At 40.9% G+C, this 14,413-nt stretch overlaps 1 long non-coding RNA gene across 2 annotated transcripts in view; it reads left to right on the forward strand.

The window, feature by feature from the left end:
• Positions 1-14,413, forward strand: part of LOC149917422 (uncharacterized) — a 49,283-nt gene that overhangs the window by 13,022 nt on the left and 21,848 nt on the right. The window contains exons 1-4 of one of the 2 annotated variants that reach the window (XR_016467439.1): positions 366-948; positions 1,745-1,862; positions 10,341-10,465; positions 13,498-13,660. This is a non-coding gene — a long non-coding RNA (uncharacterized LOC149917422). Of the gene's footprint in view, positions 1-365; positions 949-1,744; positions 1,863-10,340; positions 10,466-13,497; positions 13,661-14,413 lie in introns of those variants that run through there. The other variant, XR_016467438.1, reaches the window with a different exon arrangement.

The raw sequence follows: 14,413 nt of genomic DNA on the forward strand, positions 1-14,413 counted from the left end.
ATGCATCGGGGACTGGGCAGGATAAAAAATGAATTATGTATCTAGCAACTGAGCTGTTATCCCAGTGGGGGCTGCAGTGGTGCCCAGGTCATTCAGAAACATGATTGAAGCTGTCCTATTTCTTCTGGATCTAAATATTTAACAAAACATTAAACAAAATGGATATTTTCTGCATACTTAACATAAGGCTCATGTAATTATCCCATAGACAAACCAAAACAGATTTGTCTTTCTTGCTTTTACCTCAACAATGCAGAAGGTGAAAGGCAGGCACTGCAGTGGTGCAGCAGAACTGGAAGTACTATTTTTTGGTGTATGGTTGGAAACATCCCGGGTTTATAAGGGTAAAAAAGATGACAGTGCTGTTTGTGGATCATTCAGATGTGTCACTTGAACATTTTATCATGCGATATTTATTCCACTTCTATTATGTATTGTGACATGAAGTTCTGTTCAAGGGCTGTAACCTGCAGGGAAGGTGTGAAGGGGCCTTCCATACCTGTATCTCTCAGAAGGTAGCTGGTGTCTGACTGGGAAGAGGAAGAGCCTCTTTGTAAGCAGCCATTATGGACGCACTGATACATTTGCTCCCATGAAATAAGAAGTATTTTCTCTCTGATCATAACTTTCTTCCCAAAAATTCAAACTGCAACTCAAGCTATGTGATCTATTATTGATAGCCCATAGCTCTGCCTCTGCAACGGGCTTATGACAAAAATTGAATTCATATCTCAAGAAAAGAACTTGACCCTTCAGTGCTGAATTTTTTCCAAACTGTATTCCTACAATTTTGCAGCACCATCTGTGCCCCACGACAAATTAAAGTTCTCTATAACATGCAGAGGGCTTGTCATGAACAGAGCTTTTTGTGTTTCCTCGTAACAGTTCAGTTAGTCAGTCCCTTTCCCAGCTGAGCTTTTGGGAGCTGAACTCTGGAGGGTGAATGAGGTAAGAATCTGAACCCAGATTTTACTCAGCTTGTATTAGTTTCGTATGTCTGATTTGTCCAGTCCAGTATTTATTGAGTAATCCCAGACATGGAAAGTCAGGTACAACTTCTGCAGCCTGAGCTCATTTACCTAATTCGAGAATGTTGGCATGTTCTTAATTTTATTCTTTGTTTTCATGAGGAAGTAGCTTGAATTATGTCAGTGTTTTGAAAAGAGGTCACAGAATGTGCTGTATTTGGTTGTTACTGACTTACAGAAGAGGAAAGAATGATATTTCACTGGAATAGTTTTCCCTGATGGACTATAAAAGACTGTGTTAACTTAAATTTCCTTGTGGTTAACCCGACACCTTGGAGAGGCAAAAAAAACCCACAGAAAATGAAGTGGAAATACTGTGTTGAGTATTTAGCAAGATAAATTATGTTCCTGGAAGGTCACATTTTGCTGAATTGAAATTTCCCCTATTTCTGATCTTTTTAATCTGTGGAGCCTTCTGTATTAGCAGTAAAGAACTTGTAATTTTGTAATTATTTAAACACTGAGTGTTGGATAATCTGCTGCCACCTGAGTGACTCCTCACTAAGCTGCTAAGCTGCTAATAATGGCCAAATTAAGAAGTAGTCAGTGCCAGTATCTGTAAGAAAGCTAAGTCAGTTTTTGTAAGACATCCCAATATAGCAGATCTGGATATATAATTTTTTATTTATATAATTATAATTTGGATAATAGTGTATAACATTAATGCTCACGTTAGGAATTAACCTTATGTCTTAATGTCATTATTTCTTTTCTAGAGGTGTCTGTCAGCCACCTACTCACATGGTCTTCAAAAGAAAACCTGTTCTGGAGGCCTCATCACCACTGAGAGAGACAAGCATCCATTGATGGTACCCATATCCCCTGGATTTGGTTGTAAGTCATGTATTTGTGTTCACGTATCATGTTTAGTATAGTGAACTGAATGTGAATGAGCTTGTGAAAATCCATCTGTTTAAACATCTATAGCCCACCTGTCACACCAAATATTTGAATGCAGTCCAATACTGCACTCACTTATGATGCTTTATGAGTAGAGATGTGAGCTCAACCTTTTATGTAAGTCATATTTTTTAAATCTTCACTGGACTGGCTTAACCAGATTACTTGAGAAGCCACTTTGGTACCTTCTGTGATAGCAGTATTCTGCTGGATGTGGAATCAGTGAGCCATCTCCTCATGAAGCGAAGGGATTCACAGGTAGATCCTGCAGATGTGTGTCACTAATACACACAATTCTAGGCAAAAAAAAAGAAAAATGCAGTAAGCATGGTTATCACAGGCCTAATCACTATTGCCCGCAGGTACCAAACTTTATAAGTTAGATAAACAGATAGAAGCAATGTAGGAATCAGTGCTACATCCAGAATGACCTGACAGGTTACCAGTGTTACCAGGTTACTGTGTGCCAGCAGAGAGGAGTTGTGACTGTTGGCCTTAGCTATAGAGAAACAGATGATAGCAGGAAAGCAGATTTAGGACAGAAATCATCAAAAATATTTAGGGAGACTAAGAAATCTGAAATGCGTTTGACATTCTTGAAAGACAAAATACATAGCTGTCGTTGCCTTGTATGCTTTTTGTAATTTCTTCAGAGGTCTTTTGGGTGACTTTGCTGCTTGATTCCATTGAACAGGCACTCAAAGTAAGCAGAATTATGCTAGCTGTTCTTCATTCCCAGACAGATGCTGGTACTACCCAGAAATATCACATTTGTAAGTGAAGAAAATTAGCCCCAACAAAAAAATAATTAATAATAATTATATATATATATATATATATATCGTACATGGTTTGAATGGGGAGTTACACTGAAATTAGATCACCAGATGCTCTTTTCAGCACAGGTACAATCTCCCAGACTGGATGGTTAATCCCAGAGCCTGGTGTTGCTTTCTTTGCATGAGCCAACCTGTCTAAAAAAGACACTTGAGACTGTACGATGCCTTCACTGCAGCTGCAAACTGCTGCAGAGCAGGAGCAGGCTGTGTAGGTAGAGCAACTTGGTGATGTAAGGGCTGTTTGTGGATCAGCACAGCTTCCTGCCAGTACCGGGGATACCACCATGGCTGGCACACAGTAATTGAAACCACTGGGTTTTTTTTCAGCAGTGGTTTTTTGTTTTTTTTGGTTTTTTTTTTTTTTTCTGAATGGGAAGTGCAATCCTGAATTTCTCCTTAAAATAAATAAACATAATTCCAGCTTATGGTTCCAAATAAAATCTGAGAAAACAACATATAAGCCACACATGCATAGCTCTCCTTGAAGAGAATGGCTTTTCTTTTTGGGGCACCAATAGAGCCTTTGCTTCTTCTTCAGCCATCTTCCCAAGAAGCATTTTTGATTAAAGTTATAACTTGTCCCAGGGAAGAATCCAGAAAATATCTGAACCTTTTCTTTCTTTCATCAATCCTCTGCCTTAGGAAGGAAGATAATGAACTTCAAAAAAAAAAAGGTCATTGTGAAATACTTTACTTCATTACATTTGGGAGCCTGGGGTTAGTGCAGACAAGGGTTTTCTTCTAGGAACAATATTTTGAGCTGATAAGGAAGGCAAGCTTGCTTTCTACAACTATTGAGTTCTTAGGCAGAAGTAGTAAAGACTTCAGGAGCACTGTAGCATTCAGTCAGTATTTGCTGAACGTTTCTAAAAATGGGTGGGAAATGTGAAGGTGCAGTTGTGGTACGTGGTCAGTAAGATGTGTGCTCCCTCCCACCTGCAAGAGGAGCTCCTTGTCAAAGTAGCCATGACTTGCAGCATCCATGGGCTCGCTGTCAGCAGCCAAAGAGACTTCTCTTTCAGCACCTCACAGGAGACATGCAAAGCAGAAACACCTTTTTCTCCTTGCCCGACTACATCCCCACTATTCAGGAGTAATTACAACCCCCACACAGCCCATTATGGTACAGAATTTTAAATCCAATCAAATTGTTCCCCCTGTCAAATTATTTCTCGCTCCTAAACTTCCTAATCAACTCTCACAATTTAAATTAGTTCCTATTGCTTCATTTTCTTTGATTGCTTTGCTGCTGCAGAGGGGTCAGATGGAAAAAATCTGTGGAAAGAGCAGGGGAGCTGAAGACCTCCTTGCATCTTTGCCCATCAAGAAATGCCATCGTTCATGGCCCAAGACTTGCAGACTTTCAGCAGGCCCTAGCTGCAGCTGGGGCTGTTTTCTTCCTTTAAGAAAGAGGAATCATAAAAGGAACAGGAAAGCTGAGGGGGCTGAGGAGATGAGAAGTAAACCAGCTCACACTGTTGCCAGTTACTATATATATTTGGACTAGGTCTTCTCCACTTGTCCCAGCATAAATCAGGCATGGCACTGGTGAACACAAGAGGAGGAAGATAACAGTGTATGATTCTCTCCCTGCTGAAAATAAAAGACCTGCTAGCTAATTTCCAAGGATTGTTTAAATACTTGTGGTCTCCTGCTGTGTGCCTGATATTCTGCAGCTCAGCTTTCTGTTTGCTGAGCCACCAGTCACAGCTTAGACCTGCCCTGCCCTTGCCATGGGTTGGCACGGAGCATTAGGAGGATCCACAGGGCATGGTGCTCCCACCATGTTGGGCAGTGAATCAGAAGTGGCTTCACAAAAGCAAAACAGGGCCAGAAATGGGCTTTGATGGAGATGAAATCTCAGGTTGGAAGAGCTTGTCTTGTCCCCACGGGAAGGAGAAGTGTCTCCAGAGAGCACTTATTTTTCTGTTGATGACTCAGAACTTCTACTGAAGATAGGGAAATTTCATGGCAGAAAGAGGGTTAAAGTAAAACATTGCCCAGGTACATGAACTTAGAAGTAAACCCTAAATTCTGGTTTAGAAGCCTCATAAAATGTCAGTGTTTCTATAGCTTACTCTTTTTCGTATGACTGCCATTTGTTGTGTTTTCGTTGTCTGTTGTTATTGTTTTTTAATTTCACATGGAATTCAAGGATATTAAACCTGCAATTTGGTGTGGCAGATGAACATGTTAACAACATGACTTGCTGATAAAGGGCTCAGAGTTACCTACCACTTAAGCTCACATGCTGGTTTGCCCTGAATGGCTTTTGTTTGAAGTTCGGCTTGCTGTTTGAGGTCTTTCTTTCCTCCTGGAGAAATAAGTGTATTGAGTCACTGAGGGCACTACAGTATTGGATTGTTAAGGGTACACACGGAGATATCAAGTTACAGGTGATTGCAGAGAGAGTAGGATTGGTCTCTTCTCACTGGTGACAGGTGACAGGATGAGGGGAAATGGCCTCAAGTTGCTTCAGGGTAAGTTTAGGTTGGATATCAGGAAAAACTTCTTTACAGAAAGGTTGTTAAGCACTGGAATAGGCTCCCCAGAGAGGTGGTTGAGTCACCATAGAGTAGTATGGTTAGGTTGCAGTTGGACTTGATGATCTTTAAGATGTTTTCCAACCTGAGTAATTCTGTGATTCTGTGATTCTATGTGTGTTGGGCCATTAAATGACAAGAGTCACAGCATTCAGATGGAGCATATATATTTTAGCAAGGCTTCTAGGGATGTGAAGCCCAACCACTCATTGATGTTTTTCTTTAGACTCTGTGCAGACTTTGGGATAGTTAATTTTAATCATAAAGGCTCATATAATACTGAGTTTTGGATTTTTGATGAAAATAGTGTTGATAATACACCAATATTTTGGTTGTTGCTGAGCAGTGCTTGCACAGAGCTAAGAATTTTTCTGCCTGCAAGGGGCTCAGGCTGTACAAGGCGTTGCAGGGGAGCAGAACCGGGATAGCTAACCCAAAATGGCCAAAGGGATATCCCATACCATACACTGTTCTGCTGAACAGTATATCTGAGAAGTAAAGGGACATTTGGAGTGATGGCATTTGTCTTCCCAGGAAATGCTTGATAGACCCTGCTTTCCTGGAAGTGGCTGAGCATCTGCCTGCTGATGGGAAGCAGTGAATGAATTTCTTGTTTTGCTTTGTTTGCGTGTGCACCTCCAGCTTTATCTAGTAAATTTTCTTTATCTCAACTCATGAGTTCTTGCACTTCTCTCTTTCTGATTGTCTCTCCCATCTCACCCAAGGGGAGTGAACAAGCAGCTGCATGGTGCTGAGCTGCTGCTGGGTTAGAGCACAAAAGATGCACTCCTAAACTTTAGTCCCTTTCTTCAGGGTAGGAAACAGTATCTATAATAAGCACAAATTCCGTTCTGCCATTGGGCATACCTTGCTGTCAGATCCAGAAACAAAGAAGTAGTCTAATTCAAAACATGCCTATATTTGTGCATTTTTGATGGGCACATCTGGAGTTTTCCTACATTATGAGTCTCTTGTTGTGTATTTATACTGTTCCACGAAATTTCCATGAATACCACCAGTCATTCAACCTTGAGCAATTACAGTAACTGCACAGGACACAGCAAGGAAAACTTTCTATTTATAGTTAGTAAGTTGGAAACGTATGTGGTAACATTACAAAACAATAGATTTAAAACAATGCAAACAACAAAACTGAGGAATCCAGTCTAACATTAGACTGTTTCTGGTTAAAGGGAAAATACGAAAGGACAGGGAAATCAAAGATAGCCTGTTGTGTTCACTGTAGGTAGACCTTAGTTTTGAAAAAACGAACAAAAAAACCAAACGCCAATAATTACACAACATGCTTTGTCTGTGAGGAGAATCACGTTATGATATTGCCCTTCTGATTCAGAAGAGTGCAGGTTCTCAGTCTCTGCTCACAAACAGATCGGCAGCTTGATACAGTAGATCACTTAAAGGACTCTAAGTTTGACTTGGAGAAGATTTCCAAGGGTGGTCAAGCTGCTACCAAGTGTACATCTTCTGTGTCAAGATGTTCTCTCCTGTCTCCAGCTGTGCCACCCAGGGACAACATTGATTCTCACGGCTTTCCTGGGGCTCTCAGTCACCTACTATCTGGAGGTGTCTGTCTGCCCTCAGCTCTGTTCTGTCGTGCCATGCCATACTGCATGTTCATGGCAATACTCCCCAGTATTTAAGGGGATTTGCTAAACACTGAATCTCTATCTTTTACAATTTCCTGATCATTTTCTGAAGTTCAGCCAGTGCTTTTTATGTTGATTCTTGCAATGAGACATCTCTCTTCATGCTGTGACTTCTGTGGTGTATATAAGCAAATATTTAGTGTCCATGTCACAAATTATTTCGGTTTTATTCAGTGATTAAATTGTTGAATTGGATGGATACGAGAATATCTCATTTTGCCATCAGATTATGTTCTGCTTTTATTTTCTCTCTCCATTGTAATAGTATTCGGTATATTTTTGGCAGTATGCTGAAACCTACGTTGATGTTACTAAATTTATAACATACACTTGGTATATACTGGCCCATTAAACAAAGGAATATCTTTGCATCCTCTTCCACGGAAAAATTAGAGTACAATTTGAGTGTCTTTATTTGAAACATTCTTCTACACTAGCCCACACAGGACATTCAGTTCCACTGATCACACACCCAGGTAGAATCTGGGTAGCTATGCCACAGTGCTTCATCTTGTGCTTAATTTTGAACATTAACAAAAGAAAAGTATGAATCTTCTCCTGCACTTACTATCCTTACCTTTGGCTTGCAAAAGGAGAGACAACCAAGAAGTGCCAAAAGCAGGAATATTTGCTGGATGCCAGATGTATTCGTGCCAAGAACACAGATGTATAAAAGGTAGACAGTTGAATAGTTATGGACATCTGAACTTGTATAATAAATGAATCATAGAATCTTAGAGAATCACCAACGTTGGAAAAGACCTCCAAGATCATCCATTCCAACTGTTCACCTATCACCAATATTTCCCTCTAAACTGTGTCCCTCAGTACAACATGTAAACATTCCCTGAGCACCTCCAGGGATGGTAACTCCACCGCCTCCCTGGGCAGGCTGTGCCAGCACCTGACCGCTGTCTCGAAGAAGTAGTGTATCCTAATGTCCAATCTAAATCTCCCCTGGCACAACTTGAGGCCATTCCCTCCCATCCCATCACTGTTACCTGGGAGCAGAGGCGACCCACCTCAGCACAGCCTCCTTTCAGCAGCTGTAGAGAGCGATCAGGTCCCCCCTGAGTCCTCCAGACTGAATGATCCCAGCTCCCTCAGACGCTCCACATAAGATTTGTGCTCCAGACCCTTCAGCTTTGTTGCCCTTCTCTGGACACGCTTTAGGGCTTCAATGTCTTTCCTGCAGTGATGAGCCCAAAACTGAACTCAGCACTCAAGGTGCAGCCTCACCAAGGCTGAGTACAGAGAGACAGTCACTTCCCTGCTGCTGCTGCCCACGCTGATGTTTATGTTACTGGGACCTTAACTTTGTAAAATAATGAAAGTGTGAAAAACATCACTACTCAACAACTATATTCAACAACGTATATGAACATAAAATATTCTGATTCTTTTGATAATAATGTGTAATATTCATACCTACATATTGATATGTATATTATACATGTTGAACAAAACTAGTTTTTGACTAGCAGCTTGGGCATTTCATTCTGTTTCAGTACCTTTTCAAACAGATGTTTTCTTAGGCAATACAAGCAAGCTACATTGACATTCTTGTCAGAGGTACAGTTTCTCAAAGATATTTAGGCAACTTTGATGTCCATGGAAATTTGTTACTTAAAATATGATAGAAGATCTGGACATAAAATCCTCTCAAAACATCCAGGGTGAAGCCATGCAGCCTTTCTTCAACTCCACTAAATTTGGAAACAGCATAATTTTGTTTGATAACTATTTTCCATATCTGGAGGGAAGAAAGTAATAAAGAAAAACATGGGTTTACATGGGTGGATAGTGATAGGACAAGGGGGAATGGTTTTAAACTGAGACAGGGGAGGTTTAGGTTAGATATTAGGAGGAAGTTTTTCACACAGAGGGTGGTGAAGCACTGGAACAGGTTGCCCAAGGAGGCTGTGGATCCCCCATCCCTGGAGGCATTCAAGGCCAGGCTGGATGTGGCTCTGGGCAGCCTGGTCTGCTGGTTGGTGACCCTGCACATAGCAGGGGCGTTGAAACTAGATGACCATTGTGGTCCTTTTCAACCTAGGCATTCTATGATTCTATGATTCTATGAAAAATGAAGGGGAAAAAAAACACACCAAAAAAAAAAACCAAAAAAAAAAAAAACAAACAGAAGAGAAAGCAGAGAACAAGAGTGAAGAGTGCTTAAATGCTAAAGAAAATGGGAATCAATTCTTGCAAGACTAGAGAAAGCTGCAGAGGAGGATGAGATCAAAAATACGGTCAAAGAAAACTCCCTAAAAGACAGAAGCTGCAAAATAAAATTTCAAATATTAGCCATTACTTTCAAGATGTTATCAGCCATTGCTAGTCTGTTGTCATGGGGAGAAAAAGGCATTACAACATTAAAGGAAACAAGGAATGTAATAAAGAAAGAAATTAGAAGAGTAATTTGCATCTATTTGGTGGTATAATCTTCAGAGGCACTTTTGCTAATTAGCAGGTTTGGGCGGTACATATCAGAGTATTCAGAGACTGGTGGAAATCTCCTGAGATGTTTCTAGGCAGCCATTTGGATGGCCACAGAACATTTTTGGAGCCTCATAACTTATCAGCAAAATGTGTTGTTTTTTTCTTCATCACTTGAAACCTGACAGTCAGAAGGCAAAAAGAACAGCCTCTTGCAGGAGCATGTTTCTTTGAGCAAACATAATACAGAAAAGCTCATCTTTTTTTCCACAACGTTTGATAAGATGATAGTAATGGCATACCTCTATTCACCGTGTGACTGTATTTGAGTGTACCTAGTTTTGGCTGTGACCATTTGTTCTTCTCTTGTATTGTGCTTTTTATTCCTTTTTCTATTTTACTTTTATGAGTGTTTAGAGATCTAGATGTCTGTTCTGAAGTAAGTAAATAAATGAAAATACATAAAGGGACAGAGAAAGTAATTCCCTGCTTCACAGAAGTCATTGGAGAAAGAACAGCAGAGAATTAGTGGACCTTCTGATACTCTTCAGCACATCAGATGTTATTTCGATTGATTTTTATTCATCATTAGCACCTAAAATCTACAATGGCAAAAGTTGAGTACTTAAATGCATACCTTACGTGAATGCAAAAAGAGGTCTTTGTTACTCAGAGACTTCTTTACATGTATCAGTTCCTCTGAAACTGAGGTTTGAGTGAAACTTGATTTGTTTCCCTACCTACTTTTTTCTTTTTTTAACCAGAGACATAGAACCTTTCTTCCTTTGCGTAGGGACTTCAGATGCTTTTTCCTTCCTTTCTGCGTTGTATTTCCTTCATTTGCGTCTGTCTGTCTCTAGATTGTCCATCTCCCTGGGTGTGTCTCCTGTTACAGATTATACCTTGTCTCTGCCCATTCATTAGGTGGACAATTCCCTGCAGCCATTTCACCTGAAAATGGTACTTTCTTCCAATCCAATCTCTTATCCCTGCTGGAGTCAACCTGAGTCAGAAGGTCTAAAATTATCCCAGAGGACAACTCCACTGAGGTAAATACAGTGAATTTAACTCTGTGTTTCCCTTGTGTTTCAAAAATGATATTTTTTTTTAATCTCAGATGAATATACTTGTTTTGAAAATGCATTTTCATTGAAAGGTATGATCAGAAGAGCTTGTTCATTCCTTTTGACTAACACCTATTCTTTTCACACAGCAGCTGTATGTACCAAATGCTGGAATATTTTTTTGAATCAAAGCAAGCAGACTGCTTTCACAGTTTACTTTCTTTTCCCCTCATTACTGATCTTTTGCTGTAACCATGGATCTATCTGTAATGCTGAGTTTTATGTGTATTACACTTTGTATTGCTGAAAAAATGCTGAACAAATGTGCCTGTGAGTATCAGATGGAGATTGTTCAAAGGATATGACTGAAACAGAGGTAGGTATACACCATTCCATAAATAAACCCTCCTAAGCGTAAGCTGTGACCATTCCTCGCTCCATCTGAACACTTCAAGCTTTTCAGCAAGCTGCTTTTATGTAAGATTAGAGAGCTGTCTCCATGACATGGTGCTTTGCTTCTCTTCACCATTAGTTGGGCGTTAGTTGTTCTGGCTGTAAATAGACAGGCACAGATGGTACCACGACTCTCAGAGCCTCCACACATCTTGCACTGCAGGGATTTTTGTTATTCTTGTTATCTCTCTAGCAGCTCCTACTCTTTCCTAACAGTTTGTTGAGAAGAAAAGGGAAGGCTAAAGAACAATCGGTCCTTTTGCTCTCTAGGATTGCTGAAGTCTTTAGACAGGACTGCAGCATTCATTTTGACTTTATCCTTTGTTAGGGGAACCCAACCATGGACTCTTCCATGAAGCAAACTCTTGCAGCCTCCCCAGGTGGAGTCAGTCCTCCCCAAGAAGCAGATGCCCCAATGGCATTAACCTGCAGCTTTCAAAAGGCATGAAGCCTCTTTGCACATCCTCCCTCAGTACCCTGCAGCTCTGATCACCACATTGCAAAGAAACACAGCAGGCTTGTATCTTGAAAGACTGCATCAGTGCACAAGAACAGTGTTTGCAGGAACAATTAGCAGCACTGAATCTAGAGAAGATAAAAAGGACATGACAGAGTTGTAGCTCCCCAATGTGCTTCATGGAGAAGGTAGATTAGGTGACCTCCTTTAGTCTTTCACATAACGCAAAAACAAGATGTTAACTTAAAGGCAACAAATTGAAATCAGATAAAAGGAAATCAATCTTATAAAGAGTACAATTAACCTCCTACTACAGGAGCCAAGAACTTAGCAAGGTTTTAAAACAGATTGGATGTTTGTATAAATGATTAAAGTGTTTGCATGGTACTTTCTCTGTTCTCTCTTTTGTAAGCTGATTGGATTCTCTTTTTTTAAAAAGGCAAATTACTAGTGTCTGGGTAAGAAGAAGGCAAAATTCCTATTTGTTTAACATTAGGTTTTCTATCATCTTCCTCTGCAGCATTGGAGAATGTAAGCAGTCACTGACATGGCAATGGATGGAGTTTTCCCTGCTTCTGGACAGTAGTTTCTGCATTGTCATATATAAGGCTACTAAAGAGTGGTCAAGGTTAGCCAGTGTGTTCATAAACAGCTCAGCTCAGAATCATTGAATGGCTTAGGTTGAGAGTGACATTTAAAGATCATCTAGTTCAACCAAGCAGCCTCCAATAGATCCAGTTGTCCAAAGCCCCATCCAGGCTGACCAGAGACACCTCCAGGGATAGGGCAACCACAGCTTCTCTGGGCAGCCTGTGCCAGTTCCTCACCACCCTCATCATTCACCTCTTTAGTATGACCCCAGATTCACTCACCAAAGGCCTTTAGTGATACGACATACTCTTAAATAGCTACAGGTCCAAAACAAAAAGCCCTCCTTTTACATGGGAATGCATCCATGTACATCAGCCCTCAGTGGTCCTCGGAAACCAGTGGGCAAGCAGGAGTAATGTCAGTGGGTGCTCCTGGTGGGTCAAGACTCCCATGCACAGAGCTCCTCTTCTGTGCCACTCTGCTCTGGTCTGGGGAGTTTATCTACATCTGTATTTATCAGCCCAGCACAGGCCCTGCCTTAGTTGAGACTGCAATATCCTGTAACAGAGGACAGGCTTGCATGAGAGGAGGACGTGATGAAAGTACTGCAAAAAGGAACATCATGGCTCACCCCTTTTTTAATGAAAAGACCGATGGAGAACTGTCCATCAAAAGGATTAGACAGCTAAGTGATAGATGAACTTCCCAGAATTGCAGTGTTTCAACAGGAAAAAAAAAAAAACCACAAAAATCATCTTAAAATTAAATAGAAGCCATGAATGCCATGCAGAAATCTATGACAATTGAAAGAGGAAGCAGTTGAAGGCATGAAAAGCCTGATGAGATTATAAATAAAATTATATACTGCATTACACCACGCTCCTGCAATTCATGTTTCCTCAGCTATTCAGTAAAGACTGCTGCCAGCTCACCACTTATCTGCTGCAGACTGGCTATCTCTCAGTTTCCTCGTAAATGAGACAGTTTGGACAAAGACATGCAGAAATAGAGTGTTTCACTTCTTTGCAGATCCCAATCTCTGTGGCAAAGCGGGGTGAAATCCTGATGGCATGAATGGTTCAGGATGTGCCAAACTGGGCTGGAAGAGGCAAGTTGAGAAGCAGGACTTTGCAAATGTAAAGACAAACAAGTATGCAATTCACTTGATTGAGTTGGTGATGATATGTTTGAAGTGCATGGAATAATCAGTTTGTAATGCCAATAATCAGTTTGTTCAGGTTTTTCTGCATCAGTTTTGTTGGTGACTGTACAGTCACTCCCAGGGAAGCTCACCCTGCTGCACAGCTTGGGAAATGACCAATCCTTCTGTTCCTGGTGCCTTCAGATTATAACCAGCTGCCTTCCTAGAGCGTGTGCACTAGCTGGACACACACGGTTAGGATCAATAAGGAGTTCATTTTTTTTTTCGGATATCAATACTCAGTGCAATAAAAACAACACTTCATTCTCTTCCCTATCAGTTTGTCTCACCAGCGTGTCCTACTTCATCTTTCAGAGTTGATTCTGTTGGAGAGAAGCCTGCCATTTGCTGCACTACCAATGGGCCTGCAGTGAGGTTAGCTTTGGAAACTGTGATGGAGGTCTTCAGTACTTCTGGTTTCTCTCTGATTTATGCACACTGACTTCTGCTGACAAATAGAACGGGGCTTTAGAGCCAGGTACGTGCCTACTGCTTAAACCCCAATGCTTTGCTACTGAAGTGAGCTGCTTGCAGGAGTTGCTAGGTAACTGTACTCTTCTCATGGCTTATGGGAGCGAGCGAGAGAATTCTGGTGATGTCATGCTTCACATTCATCTTTCATCTTTTCAAAGTTTTCTCTCAATTTCTACAAGAACAGGTGCATGGGGGAGTTTTTCAGTAAGTTAGAGCTTCCCTGCTCCATCATGCTGGTGCAGCTTAATTTTACTCTTGTGCAACACTGCAATAATGCAAAATTGGCCTGGGCTCCTGAAAGTGTGATTTTAGGGGAGTAGTTCTGTCTGTTCAGGCCTCTTGCATCTTCTAGACACTGATTCAAGAGCTAACTCCTTGGAAACACAGCTGCTCCGCTGCCTGTATCTGAACAAAATGGTGGCTTCCTCAGTAAAAGGGAATGGGAGCTTTGTGATTATGCTTTTCAAGAATGCAAAAAATCCAAATATTAAGTACTCAAAACAGACTGAAGCTGTGACTTCTGCCCCTTTCAGTACTAACTATATGCCTAATTTATATTAGTAAAAGTCAAGTTACATCGATATGTAGCATTATAAGTGTAGTTCATCTTTAACAAAGCAGATGAGAATAGATAAATAGGATGGTTTGAACATGCTGTGGTGAGTACGGGATGGGTGAGCAGGAAATCACAGAGCTGTGGGAGATCTAGTGAGGTGTGTGCATCCAGCTTTCCTAGCCCAGAGGGGAGCTACATTCA

The sequence above is a fragment of the Phasianus colchicus genome, chromosome 6 (genome assembly GCF_987193195.1).
Source record: "Phasianus colchicus chromosome 6, bPhaCol1.hap1.1, whole genome shotgun sequence".
Lineage (NCBI taxonomy): Eukaryota > Metazoa > Chordata > Aves > Galliformes > Phasianidae > Phasianus > Phasianus colchicus.